The sequence below is a fragment of the Macaca nemestrina genome, chromosome 10 (genome assembly GCF_043159975.1).
Source record: "Macaca nemestrina isolate mMacNem1 chromosome 10, mMacNem.hap1, whole genome shotgun sequence".
NCBI classification, from domain to species: domain Eukaryota; kingdom Metazoa; phylum Chordata; class Mammalia; order Primates; family Cercopithecidae; genus Macaca; species Macaca nemestrina.
This window is the reverse complement of record NC_092134.1, coordinates 52,237,363-52,254,883: the sequence shown is the minus strand read 5'-3', so window position 1 is coordinate 52,254,883 and position 17,521 is coordinate 52,237,363. Positions and strand designations below refer to the sequence as shown.

Genomic DNA, 17,521 nt, shown 5'->3' with positions numbered 1-17,521 from the left:
ACAAAAACAAGCTTTATATCTATCCCTAACAGATTTCTAGAAATTACTGGCAAACTGATACTGATTTTAGAGTCCTAGAAAATAGTTGTCACAAGGCGAGCAATGTAGATTCACCTTTTTTATTTTCATAGGATTCATGGATTTCCAAAGTCATGTTGTTTCAATTTTAAATAAATAACTTTCCTTGATTTCTAATAAAGCTCTGTGTATAAGGCATAGGAATATAGACTGACCAGATTTATAGCTGAATAAATAACTGTTTAAAAATTCGATGAATGTATCAGTGTCACCTAGGAAGATTTCTTTGTGTACAGAAAATTTCCTTTATATGCCTATTCCATTGACCTTTATCAATGTCTTGTATAAAGACTTAGAATAACATACCTATCAGATCTGTAGAAGATCGAAGTCTTGGAGGGATAACTAATATAGTAGTTTGCTATATTATCTTTCAAAATGACCTTGGACTTTTGGGACAAATTTAACAAGATGGAAAAATACATAAATCTTTACAGTTTTATATTTAAATTAAAAAATACAGAAATGAAATAGGGAAAATTTGGGTTGGTATAGTTTATGTAGTCAAATCTCTGGGTATTATAGCATCCATAACTTAAGCTGTTGGTAGGACTGTTTTTAAAAATTACTCACCATGTACAATGATATAATCTTACTTTACTCTTCCACATTTGAAAATTTGTATTCAGTTTAACCAAGATGATTTTAAAAAATCACTAAATTACTAGAGAGCATCTGAAAGGCTGGGTGTGGTGGCTCATGCCTGTAATCCCAGCACTTTGGGAGGCCGAGGCGGGCAGATCACAAGGTCAGGAGATCGAGACTATCCTAACACAGTGAAACTCCGTCTCTACTAAAAATACAAAAAAAAAAAAAAAAAAAAATTAGCTGAGTGTGGCGGTGGGCACCTGTAGTCCCAGCTACTCTGGCGACTGAGGCAGGAGAATGGCTTGAACCCGGGAGCCAGAACTTGCAGTGAGCCAAGATCACATCACTGCACTCCAGCCTGAGCAAGAGAGTGAGACTCCACCTCAAAAAAAAAAAAAAAAAAAAAGCAAGGATCTGAAATAACAGAGTAGCATGAAAATAATGTATACAAGTAAGAGGTGGGCTGGGCACATTGGCTTACGCCCATAATCCCAGAACTTTGGGAGGCCAAGGCAAGTGGATCACTTGAGGTCAGGAGTTCGAGACCAGCCTGCCAAACATGGTGAAGCCCGGTCTCTACTAAAAATGCAAACATTAGCCAGACATGGTGATGCATGTTTGTAATCCCAGATATTCAGGAGGCTGAGGCAGGAGAATCACTTGAACCTGGAAGGCGGAGGTTGCAGTGAGCAGAGATTGCACCACTGCACTCCAGTCTGGGTGACAGAGTGAGACTCCATCTCAAAAAAAAAAAAAAAAAAAAAAGAAGGAATTAGGAATGACTAGTCTGACAAATAATACACTTAATGTGCAGATACTATAATAATATTTTGATGTTTAAAAAGTTGCTACATATAAATTATGTTGTCTTGTAATGCAGAGTTACAGAGGGTTATATTTTGGGAATAATCAGAGACAAATTTAAATGCTTGGCAGTAGAACAAATGGACAACTTCTCAAATATAAGGCTCTCTTTCACGTAAGTGTTCTGTCAATACCAGACAAGGATTGTGAAGTAAAGGGAATTTTATATGTGGGGTGTGGAGAATAGTATTAAATGATTTCAAGTTAATTTGCAGTCTTAAATGTCTGCAAGTCGATGAATTTGAAAACATGAGAGGCTATTCTCAATCTTTCTGGAATACTCCAGGCCTCATCATCACTTAAAGACCATTTGTGTTCTTTCATTTTTATCTGGCTGGTTTTCTGTCTCTGAATGCTAAGAAATATTAAGGTTGACTTTGACACAAGTATTAAACCGTCATATACTACTCTACACTTTTGTATCATGCTTTTATATCTTGCAGACTTGATATGCTTTTGGGAATTCATATACTACTCTACATCTTTTGTATAGTGCTTTTCTATCTTGCATACTGAATATGCATTTAGGTATTTGTAATAATTAAAACAAAATAATCTTGACAAATCATTTCATACCATTGTCTTTGTAATATAATTTTTTAATTAAAATCATTTCTCTTGAAGTAAACAAATTAAACCTCTATACTGAATATTTATATTGAATTGTGGCATTGGTTACATAAATATGACAAAGCCAAAGATGCTACGTGTTTGTGGTTATAAGTATTAAGCTGCTTTAGAATTGAGATACATGTTTTGCACTATTTACCATGGGCTTTTATTGTTTCTCAATTTTATTTAAAACATGATATTAACACTGTGATAGAGGGTTGTTTGTTTCTATGTTGGAATGATTTGGTCAGGTAGAGTGTAGATGCTTTATAAATATTTGTTGTGTGAATAATTGACTGAAGTAAGCTACAATTTAAAACCTTTTCTCTGCACTCTGGCTTGTTTTCTTTTTTTATTATTATTATATTTTAAGTTCTAGGGTACATGTGCATAACGTGCAGGTTTGTTACATAAGTATACTTGTGCCATGTTGGTGTGCTGCACCCATCAACTCGTCAGCACTCATCAACTCATCATTTACATCAGGTATAACTCCCAGTGCAATCCCTCCCCCCTCCCCCCTCCCCATGATAGGCCCTGGTGTGTGATGTTCCCCTTCCCGATTCCAAGTGATCTCATTGTTCAGTTCCCACCTATGAGTGAGAACATGCGGTGTTTGATTTTCTGTTCTTGCGATAGTTTGCTGAGAATGATGGTTTCCAGCTGCATCCATGTCCCTACAAAGGACACAAACTCATCCTTTTTTATGGCTGCATAGTATTCCATGGTGTATATGTACTCTGGCTTGTTTTCTACAACTTATAAATGTCTTTAACTTTCTCTGATCATAAAACCAAGTCTTTTAGACCTTTGTCTACTTCTAGCTATGCCATCAAGTTTTTTCTTTTTTCAGATCTTTCCTTTTATTTATGTAACAAACATTTGCATAACACTTATTATATGCCAGGCAATATATTACATTCTTTTTTTTTCTTTTTTTTAAATTATACTTTAAGTTCTAGGGTACATGTGCACAATGTGCAGGTTTGTTACATACGTATACATGTGCCATGATGGTGTGCTGCACCCGTTAACTGGTCATTTACATTAGATATATCTCCTAATACTATCCCTACCCCCTCCCCCTGACCCCATGACAGGCCCTGGTATGTGATGTTCCCCTTCCTGTGTCCAAGTGTTCTCATTGTTAAATTCCCACTTATGAGTGAGAACATGCAGTGTTTGGTTTTCTGTCCTTGCGATAATTTGCTGAGAATAATGGTTTCCAGCTTCATCCATGTCCCCACAAAGGACATGAACTCATCCTTTTTTATGGCTGCATCAGCTAGGCCATCTTTATTTTCTTCTCCACTAAGTTCCTTGAAAAAATATCCTGCCCACATTCCGAACCTCATGTTCTTTCAGTCACTCCTTATCTCACTGTAGTCTGATTTATGTTCACTTCATTTCATAGAAACTGCTGCAGATGGGGTCACCAGTGACTTCATAAGTGACAAAGTCAAAGGGCCTTCTTTAATCTGAATTTATTTTTTCTCTTACTAGAGTTCAGCCCTACTGACCATTCTTTTAGGTGATCCTTTCCTCTCTGTTGAGCTCCACGCTCCTTTTCTAATGTTCATGTTGTTTCTTTTATCTGCTATGACTTTCCTCCTTCTTTCCTTTCTTGTTAACTCCTACTCTCCTTGTAGACTCTGCTTAGATGTTACCATGTCTTGAAAGTTTCCTCTCACGATCTTGGGCCATGTGCAGTGCCTCTTTCTGTGGTCCTGTTGCTTTCGAGCATATGTCTGTCACTGAGCTGGCCACACTGTACTGAAATGATACGTTTATATCTAGAAGAGGCTATCATCTAGAAGAGGATAAAAGCCAGTTTCACAGCACAGTGCATAGCACATACTACACAATTAACAAATACTTGTGGAACTGAATTAAACTCTACTCCTCGTTTTCTTCCTTCCATCCTGACAGCTTGTTCTTCTTTTCTTCTCTTTGTTTCTTTCACTTTGGTCCTAAACATTAGAGTTTAGCAGGATCATAGTCTTTGCTCTATTTTCTTACTCTGCTTACGTTTCCTGGATAATCTCCAAGCAGTTATATTTGAAGACCATTAATTAAATCATGGCTCCTAAATCCCCTTTTTATATCTGACTTTCCTGCTGAGTACTAACCTATTGCTAGACATCTCTGAATAGTCTTTACACATCTTATGCTCAAGATGACATGAACTGAGTTCTGTATCTCCACCCCACCCTGCAAACCATATTTCCTTCAGCACACTCTGTGTTTCTGGTAATGTTACCTCCATTCATGCAGTAATGCAAACTGAGAATCTGCGAATGATTCTTAAGTTCATTTTCCTTGCATCTCACACTCTACTGGTCATTACATTTTATTGAATCTAGTTACTTAGTACTTATCAAAGTGTCATCTTTTTTCCATACCTCTTGACATGTATTCAAGGCTGATATTCAGCTCATGCACAAATATGTTATGTTGACTGATGTCCACTCTACATTTTGGCTTCTGATATGATTTGTGCCTATGCATTCCAGTTACATATTTCAGGTTATCATTAGATACACTCCCCTCTTAATATTGATAAAACAACAGACAGAAAATCAGTGAAGATGTAGAAAAACTTGACATCATCAACCAACAAGATTTAATTGACATTTATAGAACACTATTCTCGACAGCAGCAGAATACACATTCTTTTTAAATGCCCACAGAATAATTACCAAGATAAACCAAAACCTGGGCCACAAAGCAAACTTCAACTAATTTAAAAATATTTGAAGTCATGCAAAGTCTATTTTAAGACCACAGTATTTTCAAACTAAAAATTACTGAGAGTTAACAGGAAAATCCCCAAACAATTGGAATATAATCAGTATACATCTAAATAATCCATGGGTCAAATAGGAAATATCCAGGAATGCACACACACACACACACACACACACACACACACACACACACACACGTCTCTGTGTGTATATATCTCAAACTGATTGAAAAAGAAAGTACATCATATAAAATGTCGGAGGACACAACTAAAGCAGTTCTGAGAGGGAAATTTATAGCACTGAATGGATATGTTAGAAAAAAGGAAAACTCTCAAATCAAGAATATAAGCTCCTATCTCAAGATCCTAGGAAAAGAGGAACAAAATATAACTAAAATCAGGAAGGAATAATAAAGGTAAGAGCAGGAATCAATAACATTGAAAACATAATTAATGAAACAAAAAACTAGTTCTTGGAAAAGATAAATAAAATGGACAAACCTCTATAAGCCTGGAAAAGAAAAGAGAGAGAAAACACAGATTACCAGTATCACACATGAAACAAGAGGTATCACTAACGACCTGCAGACTTATATCAAAAGAATAATAAGGGAATACTATGAGAAACTCAACACACATAAATTTGACAGATGAAGATGAAATGGACTAATTCCTCAAAAACCATAAACTCACCAAATGAGAAATAAATTACTAGAATAGCCTTATGACTGTTAAGAAAATCCAATATGTAATTAAATAGACTCCCAATAAGAAATCTCCAGACACTGATGGTTTTACTGGAAAATTCTACCAATGTTTAAAATGGAAGAGGAGGCGGGGGTGTTTGGTATTTCTGTATCCCGTGTGCCATCTACCAATGTTTAAAGGAGAATCAACACCATTTCTGCACAATCTCTTTCAAAAAATAGAAGAGGAGGAAACACTCTCTTAATCATTTAATGAAGCTTGTATTGCCCTAATAATAAGTCAAAGGCAAAAAAAAAAAAACAAAAAAAACAAAAAAAAACCTACAAACGAATGTCCTTCATAAACATATAGACAGATACAAGAATTCTTGACAAAATATTAGCAAATATTTTGAATTCAACAATTCAACAATATATAAAAGGAATTATACACTGACCAAGTAGGATTTATACCAGAGGTACAAGGCTGCTTCAATATCTGAAAATTGATCAAGGTAATCTACCATACTAATAGGCTAAAGAAAAACTATATAATCATATTAATTGATGTAGAAAAAGTTGTTTAATAAATTCACCATTCATTCATAATGAAGAACTACCAGAAAACTAGTAATTGAAAGGAACTTCCTCAACCTGACAAAAGATTACCTATGAAAAAACCTGTTGCTACCTATCATAAAAGCCTGATTGCTTCTCCTCTGTTGTTCAGAAACAAGGCAAGAATTTCCACTCTCACCCTCTATTCAACATATCTGTGGAAGTTCTAGCTCTTATACTTAATAAAGAAGTATAGGGAGGCTGGGCGTGGAGACTCATGCCTGTAATCCCAGCACTTTGGAAGGTCAAGGAGGGTGGATCACGAGGTCAGGAGTTCAAGATCAGCCTGACCAATATGGTGAAACCCCATCTCTACTAAAAATACAAAAATTAGCCAGGTGTGGTGGTGAACACCTGTAGTCCCAGTTACTTGGGAGGCTGAGGCAGGAGAATCGCTTGAACTCAGGAGGTGGAGGTTGCAGTGAACCAAGATCGCAACACTGCACTCCAGCCTGGGCAACAGAGCAAGACTCCCTCAAATAAATAAATAAATAAATAAATAAATAAATAAAAACAGAAATATAGAGGAAGAAAAGGCATACATACCAGAAGGGAAGAAGTAAAATTGTCTTTATTTGCAGATGACATGACTATTTGCATAGACAATTACGGAATACACACACACACAAATCCCGTAACTAATAAGTGAGTTCAACCCAGTCTCAGGATACAAGATTAACATACAAATATTCATTGTGTTTCTGTAGATCAGCAATGACCACATATGGCCATAAAGAGCATCATGAAGGATCCTTTTAGAGATGAACTGGTTTGTATCTTGACTGTATCAGTATTCTGATTGTGATAACAGATTGTAGTTTTGCAGTTTTTACACCTGGAGAAAACTGGGTAAAGGGTGCATGGGATATATCTGCATTATTTCTTACAACTGCATGTAAATCTGCTTATTTTCCTGATAATTACCACATTTTCAAACAAATTCATAAAATTAACTCATTAAAACAAACAACAAAAATCTTTAATCCCTTATCTCCTGGAAGCTACAACATTCTCTCTTTAAGGCCTTGTCTACACTCAGTAGCTCCAACAGCAGTTGGAGAAGATTGTAGAGTAAGTTCCTGATTAAGAAATGGAATTTCTCCAATTGCTGTCACCATCATTCCATCGCTACAGCTTTTCCTAACATCCCCAGTCATCTCTACTTTTCCAAAGCCAATGGGCCTTTTCAGTCTTCACTGTGCTTGACTTCTCAGCATTTGAAAGCGTTGGCCATTTGCTCCATTCTAATCATTCTCGTTCCTTCTAAGGTACAACATGCTCCTGTCTAATGTACTACATGCCCCTGTTTCCCTGCAGTTAATCTTATGTTCATTCTTGTCCCAGGAACATTGCCTGAAATATATGCTACTTGTCTGTTAGATTTCAGCTGGTGTCACTTCCTCAGGGAATCCCTCCTTGACCTCTCTGATTAGGTCAAACCCCTTTATCATAGTCTCTTAGCACACTGCATTTTCCCTTGGTGGTTTCTATAAAAGTTGCAGATTCATATTAGTCTCCAGGCTCCTTTGATGTGTTGGTTTCCCACTCTTTCCTCTAACTCTACTAGGGAAGGAGTCATCTGAGTTTGTGTACACCATCAATTCTCAGCTCCTTGCCTTAATGACACATATTCAGTGTTTAATACATATTTGTTAAATAAATGCCTGAATGACAGTATCAGGAAGAAAACTTGACTTACACGTAGAGATTTTTTCTATCAATGAGTAAGAGTAATTTAAATTTTCTTTTTTACCACAGGACTATATGAGCAACTTATGTAAGTCAGGCTATATGTTTTATAGACAGAGATTTACTTTCATCAACAGAATTCAACATAAATACGGAACACCTGTATTTAAGTAGGTTATTTTCTCAGAGGGAAATTTATAGCACTATATAGATACATTAGAAAAGAGGAAAACTCTCAAATCAAGAATATAAGCTCCTATCTCAAGAACCTAGCAAAAGAGGAACAAAATATACCTAAAACCAGGAAGGAATAATAAAGTTACCAAATAATAAAGGAATAAGTCAGGCTGTATGTTTTATAGACAGAGATTTACTTTTATCAATGGAATTGAACATATTTAAATACAGAACACCTGGCCAGCTCAGTCAGTGGAGTATGAGATGTTTAAAGTATGTAATTCTTGGAGGAAAATTGGATTGACCAGTTAAAATATGGAAACCAATTCTGAATAATTTAGTCTTACTTTTGAGAGGAAAAAATGAATGCTACTTCTTTAGAAATCTACTTCATTAATAGAGCACTGATTCCAATAGATCTAACCCTAACCATGTATGAACAAGAACAGATATTTGGTAGGATGGTTTTGCCAAGGAGAAGGGATAAAACACAAGCAATCTTTTCACATAGGAATGCAATGTATAAACAAATTTAGCTAGCAACCTAGTGCGTATGTGCATGCACGTGTGTGTGATGGCAAATGGTGATTATACAGAGATATGCTCCCTGGCCTCTCTCTTCTCTCCAGTATTTCTCCCCTTTACCAGACTGTCATCTGCAGAATCAAAATCCAACACTGTTTCTCTAAGGCAAATAAATCTTTCTGGGTCCTGCCTTTCTCCTTATCTTTGCTGTGTACAAATGTGCAAAAGTGTGTGTTGTACACATATTTCAATTTCATGATACAGTAAGCCCAGGCTTCCACAATGACAGTGGTGTGGTTAAGCAAGAAATGAGATTACTGTTCCTTGGCTAGGGTATTACATAGGTCTAAAATGGAATGTTAGTAGTTAACTGTTTCTCCTGAAATCTGGCCTGAGAGTAAGCCATAAACTGATTGGTATAATTGGTCTTGATATAGCAGTTGTCATTTTTATGTAATAACAGTCTTTATTTCCAGTCAAGGGATGTAAGTTTGCTCTCATTTTACGTTTGTTTGCATTTCACACATGGTATACATCACAGCAAGAAGCCTTTTCAATAAATTCTTCAGTATGTTCACTATATTAGCCAGGGCAGATGGCCATTTGTTAATAATTCAACAATTAACTTTGAAGGTATATGCCATACTCTGCCTTCTCAGGCAATAAATTGAATTAGAGAAAGTTGAGGATTTAAAATTCTGAATTGTGGTACAGGAGTATGGTCACTGGACTAGAAATACTAACATATGTGTTGTTATCTTGCTCTGCCTTTATGTACCTATATGACTTAAGCAAATTAATTAAACCTCTTTGGGAGCTCATATTTTAATCATTAAAATGAGAGGGTTGACACATACTCTCTCAATTTTCACTTTTGAGAATCTTCTTCACTTTAATTGGTTTTCTTGAATAAATATATTATTTGGTAATTTATTTTAATTTTTAACCTGGACTTTATTCCAATTTCTTTTCATGGTTAGGGAATGCTGATTCTTCATATATATTTCCTGAAGTAAACTTTCACTTTAAATTAGTGAAAACTTTTAGTGTTGGAGAGGAAGCATACTACTTAAGGCTGCCATGGTATGATTTCTGACACTTCCGTTTATTAAGGCCTCAAACAAGTTGCTTTACTGATTTCCGCCTTCGTTTTCTCAACTATAATTATCAGTAGTAATAATGCCTATGGTATTCAATTGGTTAATCTGTGAAAAAATATTTAGAATATTTAGAATCATTCCCAGGATATAATAGTATAATCGGTTCTGGATGTTATAAGCTATAGTTATTATTCAAAAATACAAATATATTATTTCCCAGAATAGAATTCTAACATATAAACACTAAACATAAATTCTCCTGTAATCCAGTCACTTAAATGCTTGAATATTACTCCACATTTCTTCTTTCAAAGTCTGTTTGTCCTCATAACATTGAATCATTCAAATCAGAGCACTAGAGGCAGCTCCCTTTGGAGCCCATTAATTCTCTCAGCACCAAGAAAAAAAAATCAGCACGCGGGGATGTGTTGATCCAGCTACTACCAATTTTGAAGACCGAGCAGAAGATGTAGACCACTTCTGTTTTTTTGATGGGCATTATCATTACCAGTTTTTCAACCTTGTATAAATATTCAAAAACTTCATAGTATTCAGCTTGATAATCTCTTATTGAATGCTTTTTTCTTAAATTCACAGACAAAAAGGAGAATTTAGATAACCCTAATGTCACAGGATCCTTGGGGTGTCGCTTTTCCAGCTGGAAGCCTCTGCAGCTGGTGATGCCTTTGCCTGAGTTTTACTTGGGCCTGCTGGGCTCGCTCTGCACACTTGTCCTGGCAGGCTGTGCTCAGCTTGTCCTACTGGCCTGGATCCCATGCCAAAGAGTTTGTCACAGCCCTGGCTTGGGGAGCCCCCAGGTCTGGGCTGCCCAAAGGGCCACAGCTCTTCTCTCCTTGTCATCCACAACATGACAAGCAGGGACAGGGGGCCGTGTTTCAGTCCTGTTTGTGCTATAGCTCTTTCAGTTCAGCCATTCGGTAGATCCTGAGTTCTCGTCCCATGTCAAGGATGCATGAGTATGCAGACAACTGGAGGGTGAGCACGGCAAAAGGGTGCTTTATTGAGCAACAGTACAGCTCTCAGGAGACATGAAGTGGATAGGTCCTGTCCACAGGCAAGAGGAGACCTGGACAGGGTAGCTCCTATTTGGAGGCAGGTCATCCCAATATCTGTGCAGCCTACAGCTGAGAGGAGACCCAGAGTAACTACCTCCTATTGGCAGGCAAGTCATCCCATTGAGTCTGCAGCCCTCCAGAATGGGTAACTCCTATCTGTAGGCAAGCTGTCCCTCAACTCTGTGAGTCTGGCTGAGTCTGGGGTTTTTATGGGCTTCAGAAGGGAGAATGTGCATGCTGATTGGTCTGTTAGTGGCCATGGATGGCCCGGAAAAAGCACCATAAGTTCTCACTCTGGGCCTGGGACCTTACACAGAACTGACAGCCCTGCCCTCAGGTTTCAGGCTGTCCCTGCCTTGAAGGTGGGGCTTCACTCGGGACCCACCCCTTTCCACCCAGAATCCTGTCTACCTCCTGCTGTCATCAACATTTTGTCGATGGCACCCTGGCTATCCATGCCAAGGGACACGTGCAGGCCTGTGCGGAACCATCCTCAGCCCTCCTTGGTCCTCATCCTGTGCTCATTGGTGCCCAAAGTTCAGAGGGGGCCAAGGAGGCAGGGGACTGGCATGTCCGCAATGCCTTGAGTGTGCACACACTCGGCTGTGTTGTGACATCACCTGGATAGGGCCACAACTTTGCTACAAAATCAGAGCAGGCACCAGGAGCAGGGAGAGGCCATGCAGCAGGAGCAGGCACTTCTGAGCCTGTGCGGGGAGCAGGGCTTTCTGGGACTCCGAGAGCACAGGGATGTCTGGGTCCATAGTCATGCCTGGGTGGCTGCAGCTGCAGCCTGAAGGGTTGGGATCCTATCCCGCCAGCTTGGAAAGTTGTCTCCATAGCAACCGCTCCAGATAGACCACTGCTGCCGCCACTAACCTTTCTTTATAGAATGATTGTTGTACAGATGAACTCTGTACTCTTTATATTTGTTTAGGAATCAAATGGAATAGTGTAGTTGAAAGTAGTTCAAACGTTTCAAAAATATTATTTTTTTATACAATCCAGTCATGTGTTACATAAAAATGTTTTGGTCAGTGATAGACCACATATACTTTGTGGTCCCATAAGATTATAATGGAGCTGGAAATTTCCTATCATCGTAACATTGTCGCACATTGCATTTCTCACGTTTGTGATGCTGATGTAAACAAACCTACTGGTATAAATAAACCTACTGTGCTGCCAATGGTGTAAAAGTATACCACATGCAATTGTGTGCAGTACATTAATACATGATAATGATACCAACCTACTGTGGCTGGTTTGTGTATTTACTATACTACACATTTTATTTTAGAGTGTACTCCTACATATTAAAAAAGATTAACTCTAAAACAGTCTCAGACAGATCCTTCAGGTGGTATTCCAGAAGAAGTCATTATTGTCATAGCAGATGACAGCTTCATGCTTGCCCCTGTAGAGCTTCCAGTGAGAAAAATTGTGGAGATGGAAGACAGTGATTCTGATAATCCTGATCCTGTGTAGGCCTAGGCTAATGTGTATGTTTGTGTCTTAGTTCTTAAACAAAAAAGTTTAAAGTTTTTTAAAAATTGAAAATTTTTAAATGGAAAAAACTTATAGAATGAACATATAAATAATGAAAATAATTTTGTTCAGCTGTACAATGTGTTTATCTTTTAAGCTGTCTTATTACAAGTCAAAAATTTAAAAAATCAAAACATTGATAAAGTAAAATAGTTACAGTAAGCTAAACTTAATTTATTATTGGAGAAATAAAACTACTTTAGAAATTTAGTGTAGCTTAAGTGTACAGTGTTTACACAATAAGGAGTAGTGTAAAATAATGTCCTAGATCTTCATATTCATTCACCACTTACTCACTGACTCACACAAAGCAACTCCCAGTTCTATAAGCTCCATTTCTTGTGAGTGCCCTATATAGGTGTAGCATTTTTTTTATCTTTTATACCATATTTTTACTGTTATTTTTCTATGCTTAAACATGTTTAGGTACACAGTCACTTACCATTGTGATACAATTGTCTACAGTATTCAGGACAGTAACATGCCATACAGATGTGTAGCCTTGGCGTAAGAGGCGATACCATACAGCCTCAGTATGTGGTAGGCTTCACCATCTAGGTTTGTGTAAAAACACTCTGTGAAGTTTTCACAATGCTAAAATCGCCTAAAGATACGTATGTCAGAATGTATTCTCATCATCAAGTAACATGTGATTGTACATTTTATACATGTGTAAATAAGAGTAATTATTATCACTTTATATATGTGGACTGAAACTTCAAGCCATTTCCAAATACGCAGGTCTCATATTTGAAAATATTGAGGCTCCCAAGTTAGTTTTTGCATTTAATACTCTTGCTAAGTCATCCCCAAAGTATCTTCAATGAACATCTCAATTACTTCTGTATTTCCCTGTATCTGTAATCTCCACTAAGTCATCCTATACTGTATTTTTCACATGTACACCTTCTGAATAGTTAACCCTTCCCAGGCTTCATTTTCACAGTGTAATTTTATCTCCACATATGTAGTTATCTTCTCTTTGCAAGAATTTTGTGTTTTTATTTATGTTAACCAGTTTTCTCTAATTTGTTTATTCCTTTTTTAAGGACAGGGATTTGCTTCTTTTAAAGACAGAAATATGCGACTTCCTTTTAAGACAAGTAGCCATGATTCCGCTAACTAGTATATTCAATTGTACACATCATACTCCTTTTTTCCCCTTCATGTAATGGAAAATAACATTAAAAAAATCTAGTATATAGCAATCTGCCTTCTGTGTATATAGAATGAGAAAAAATGATGACTCAGCTATTACTCTGATTGAGGCTATATAATTTGATCTTCTCAACTGGAAAAGATTATAAAGCTGATGCTAGCATCTTTTAGATTTCTCCCGTGACTAGTTGTTAAAAAATATTTATTTTTGAGTTTGTTTTTCTCTTTATGTATATGTTTTATGTTGGAGCTAGCAAGCTCAGGTATTGTCATGGCTCCATCAACAATATTTATTAATGTCTATTGTCAGCTCCAAATCATGCTAGAAGGTAATGGGGAAGCAGAATAAATATCAGATATGGTCCTTGCACCAAAAGTTCTGACAATATATTCAAGGAATTAAGATTAATATAAAGTGCAGAAAGCAAACAAATCAAGACACACCTAAATAACAAACTCTTACACTGTGTAGAAGATATGACAATTTCTTTGTAAACTACATAGTGTCATCACCTATGATAAATACTCTACATTTAACTCTTGCATGGTGGCTTAAAAATCTGCACTAGGTTTTTAAGGGAGGTTTGCAACTAGTAGATACGGATAACTTTGTGAATGAGACAATACAAATTAATAATAACTACTATTCATTGAGTGTTGAGTGATCAGAACTCTTCTAAGCACTTTTTATACATTGTTTTAATTATAAGCACAAACCCATGATGTAGATATTTTAAGTCCCCCATTTACAGCTGCTGTAGAAATTTAGAATCAGAGACAGCAAATACATTTGCCAGCGGCACAGGGGACTGGAGCTGGGATTTGAAACAAGCTTCACTGGATTCAAAAGCAGGATTCCCTTGCCATAATCTGGAGAGGGACAATTGAGAAGCTGTTGTGTAGTCCAAGATATCCAAGATACATGGCCAGGACTAGAATATTAGTGATCAGAACATTGAGGAGGAGGTTAGGGTGTCAGGTGGCTATTGTAAGAGATGAAAAGGGAGCTGAAAATGGCTCTGATGTCTTTAGCTAGGACAACCAATATAATGGCAGTTATCAACTGAAATACCACAGTAGGAAGAACAACTGGTGGAGAGGGAAGCAATAATTTTGGTTTTGGTAACACTGAGTTTGAAGGTTGTACTCAGATATTCATATGACATTGCAAAGTCAGATTTGATCAAGTTACTCAGGTAAAGACTGAGAACAGAAACTTAGGAAATTCTTGAGGCTGAGGAAGAGAAACTATATAAATTGAGAGTTAGAAACTGGAGCCAACAGCAGAATCGGAAAAGCAAAGTGTACTAAAGAAGGGTGATGAGAAGGTTTTTCACAGGATGAGGATCAACAGCGCCAAGTGCTATAGAGAAAAGACTAATAAGACAACTGAAGAGCACTTGGGTGATCAGGGTGTCATTAGTCCCTTTGATGAGGGCAATTTCACAGGAAAGTTCGTTGTTTCATTTTTGACATGGAGAAATCTGAGCATGTTTGAAGGTTGTTTTGGGCAAAGCGTTGGATGTTATGGAGGGACCAGGTTTTGTGCAACCTCAGGCTGAATTGTAGTATGCATATGGAATAGCCACACTTCACTTCCTGGGCAGAAGTCCGGTAGTGTGATTAAGCAAGAACCCATTTCATTTTTCTGCTTACAGCAAAGTCTCATTAATTACAGTGAATAAGAAAAACCTTAATTTGTCCCTCTAGTACAGGATAGCAGAGTGACTGCACCTCAGCATGAAATAACTCTGAGATGAAAATAGTCCTGCTAGAAGCAGTGAGTTATGAGCTATACCAGGGGTAAATGCTCTCTGTGACTACTGAGAATGTTAAATATGTCAGAATCCCTAATTTGCTCAGCACTGCATCTGCAGAATTAGCAGTTTCAGTTTCATTTACTTGACATTAGTACTTCCAAAGGTAAACTTTTTTTTTTTTTTTTTTTTTAAGGGGATTAGATAGACTCTTACCTGCTAGATAGAAACAATGGCTTATTCATTGGGGGTTGGCTTCAGTATAAGACCCCAAATTGTCAACTCTCAGAGCTAGGAAAAGACAAGAGAAGAACCAAACCAAAAGGATAGCTCTAGACCGTTTAGGATACACACCCTGCCCTAGTTTGTTTTATGCTGCTATAACAATACAACAGACGGGGTAATTTATGTAGAACAGAAATTTATTTCTTACAGTTCTGCAGACTGTGACATTCAAGACCAAGGTGCTGGAAGGTTCTGTCTCTTGTTCAAGATGCTGCCTTGTTTCTGTGTCCTCCAGAGAGGAGGACCAGTATATCTTCACATGGCAGAAGAGCAGGACAAAAGAGGACAAACACTTTCCCACAAACCCTTTGTTTTAGCACCATTTGTCCATTCATGAGAGCAGAGCCCTCCTAACCGAAACATCTTTCAGAAGTCCCCACCTTCCAACACTGTTGCACTGAGGATTCAATTTTCAACACATGAATTTTGGGAGGCATGTTTCAGACCCTAGCACATACAGATCTTCAAAAATAATAGATGTATAGATATTTGTGTCTTGGAGCTTTAGCCATGGATAAGTCTCAGCTTCTCAGGCCTGGACACAGGGTTGTATCCTTAATTGAAGAAAGGAAATGACTCAAGCCTGAGGAATTGCAACTGTGTGGGACCTACCACAAGGAGACAGTGAAGAGGGATTGTCAAAATAGCAAACTGATAGAAAGCATTAATCTGAACCATGTGACATTGCTGATATTTGACTGCTTTGACTTGTGAAAATGGTGATTCCATATGATTAAAGTAATGGAGAGTGGGGAAAGAAGGAAGGTTGGTTGGAGACCTCAGATTAACCAATAAGTTGTTGGTTCTTTGAGAATATTTATAGCTCTTTAATAGAAGTGCATTAAAAGGGTAGTCTTGGCAATTTACCTATCTTGTGGAACAGAAAATGAAGGGATGTTATTGTCTCTACATGTCCATCTGCGGTCTTGCTTCCTCCAAGCTGTTTCTGAGACAAAGAGAAAATCTTTGAGGAGCATTTTGTGTTTTGAGATGCTTTCATATACTTCAACAATTTTTGTTTACTGACTCTTATTCAGAATCCCGTAGAAGCTATTGACTCCTCTTCCATAGGAAAATGAACATATGTACATACCTTAATTTAATTTCAGAATATCCATGAACTCCTCTGAAGTTCGGGCCGCAAACTCTCTATCTATGAAATTAACATATGATCTTCTCAAGTAGTGATACAACCAACAACCAACGAGAGCACTGGAGGAGAGTGATACTCTTAAAAGGTCTCTGGGTAACACAGAAAGAGCTTCTGGTCAGAGCTAATCCTTCCATCTCTAGAGAAAGGTCATTGTACTCAGGGTACTATGTCCTATAAATCATGACATTTATGTCTAGTCTAGAGTCTGGTTTATAGGGCAAGGCATAAAGAATTAAAGACAATGAAGCATTTGTCCCCAGTAATTTCCTCTGTGTATGGTCATAATCAGTTTTCAATTATCATTATATTCACTTGTTAACACTTGGATTTAGCTCATTTTATTTATAACAAATGGAGAAAATTCAGAACAGCTAGTGTTACATTCTAGGCTCATCCATTAGGGCAACCAGGCAGGTTGGTATTGAAAAATAGCCTTGACTGAGATAATGCCGATCAAAGGACCATGTATCAGTTCTAAATCCTGATCGCAGATTAGAATTACTAAAATACAACAGTGGTCAGCCCAAATCAAGACCAATTGAATAAGAATCTCTGAAAGTGGCACCCGACATTGGTTTCATTCAAAAGCATCCCAAGAAGTTCTACTGTACATTTAGGGTTAGTAACCACTGGATTTGAGTAATATTAGATGGTGGTTTGAATAAGATGGAGAAAGGCAAGATGGCAGCCTATCCTTACAGGTGAAGCCAGCAGAATGATGGGACATCTCTAGCAAGTAAGAATCAGGGAAGTCAGTCTGATCTGAATCAGATTGTATTTACAAGTAAGTTTTCAATTCTTAAAGGAGCATCTGCTATAACACAAAGTCCTTCGTCTGAGGATCTTAAGGCATAGGTCAA

At 37.4% G+C, this 17,521-nt stretch overlaps 1 protein-coding gene across 2 annotated transcripts in view; it reads left to right on the top strand.

The window, feature by feature from the left end:
- The window catches only part of LOC105473292 (acyl-CoA synthetase short chain family member 3), a 179,798-nt gene that overhangs the window by 69,900 nt on the left and 92,377 nt on the right, over positions 1 to 17,521 (top strand). The window lies entirely within an intron of this gene.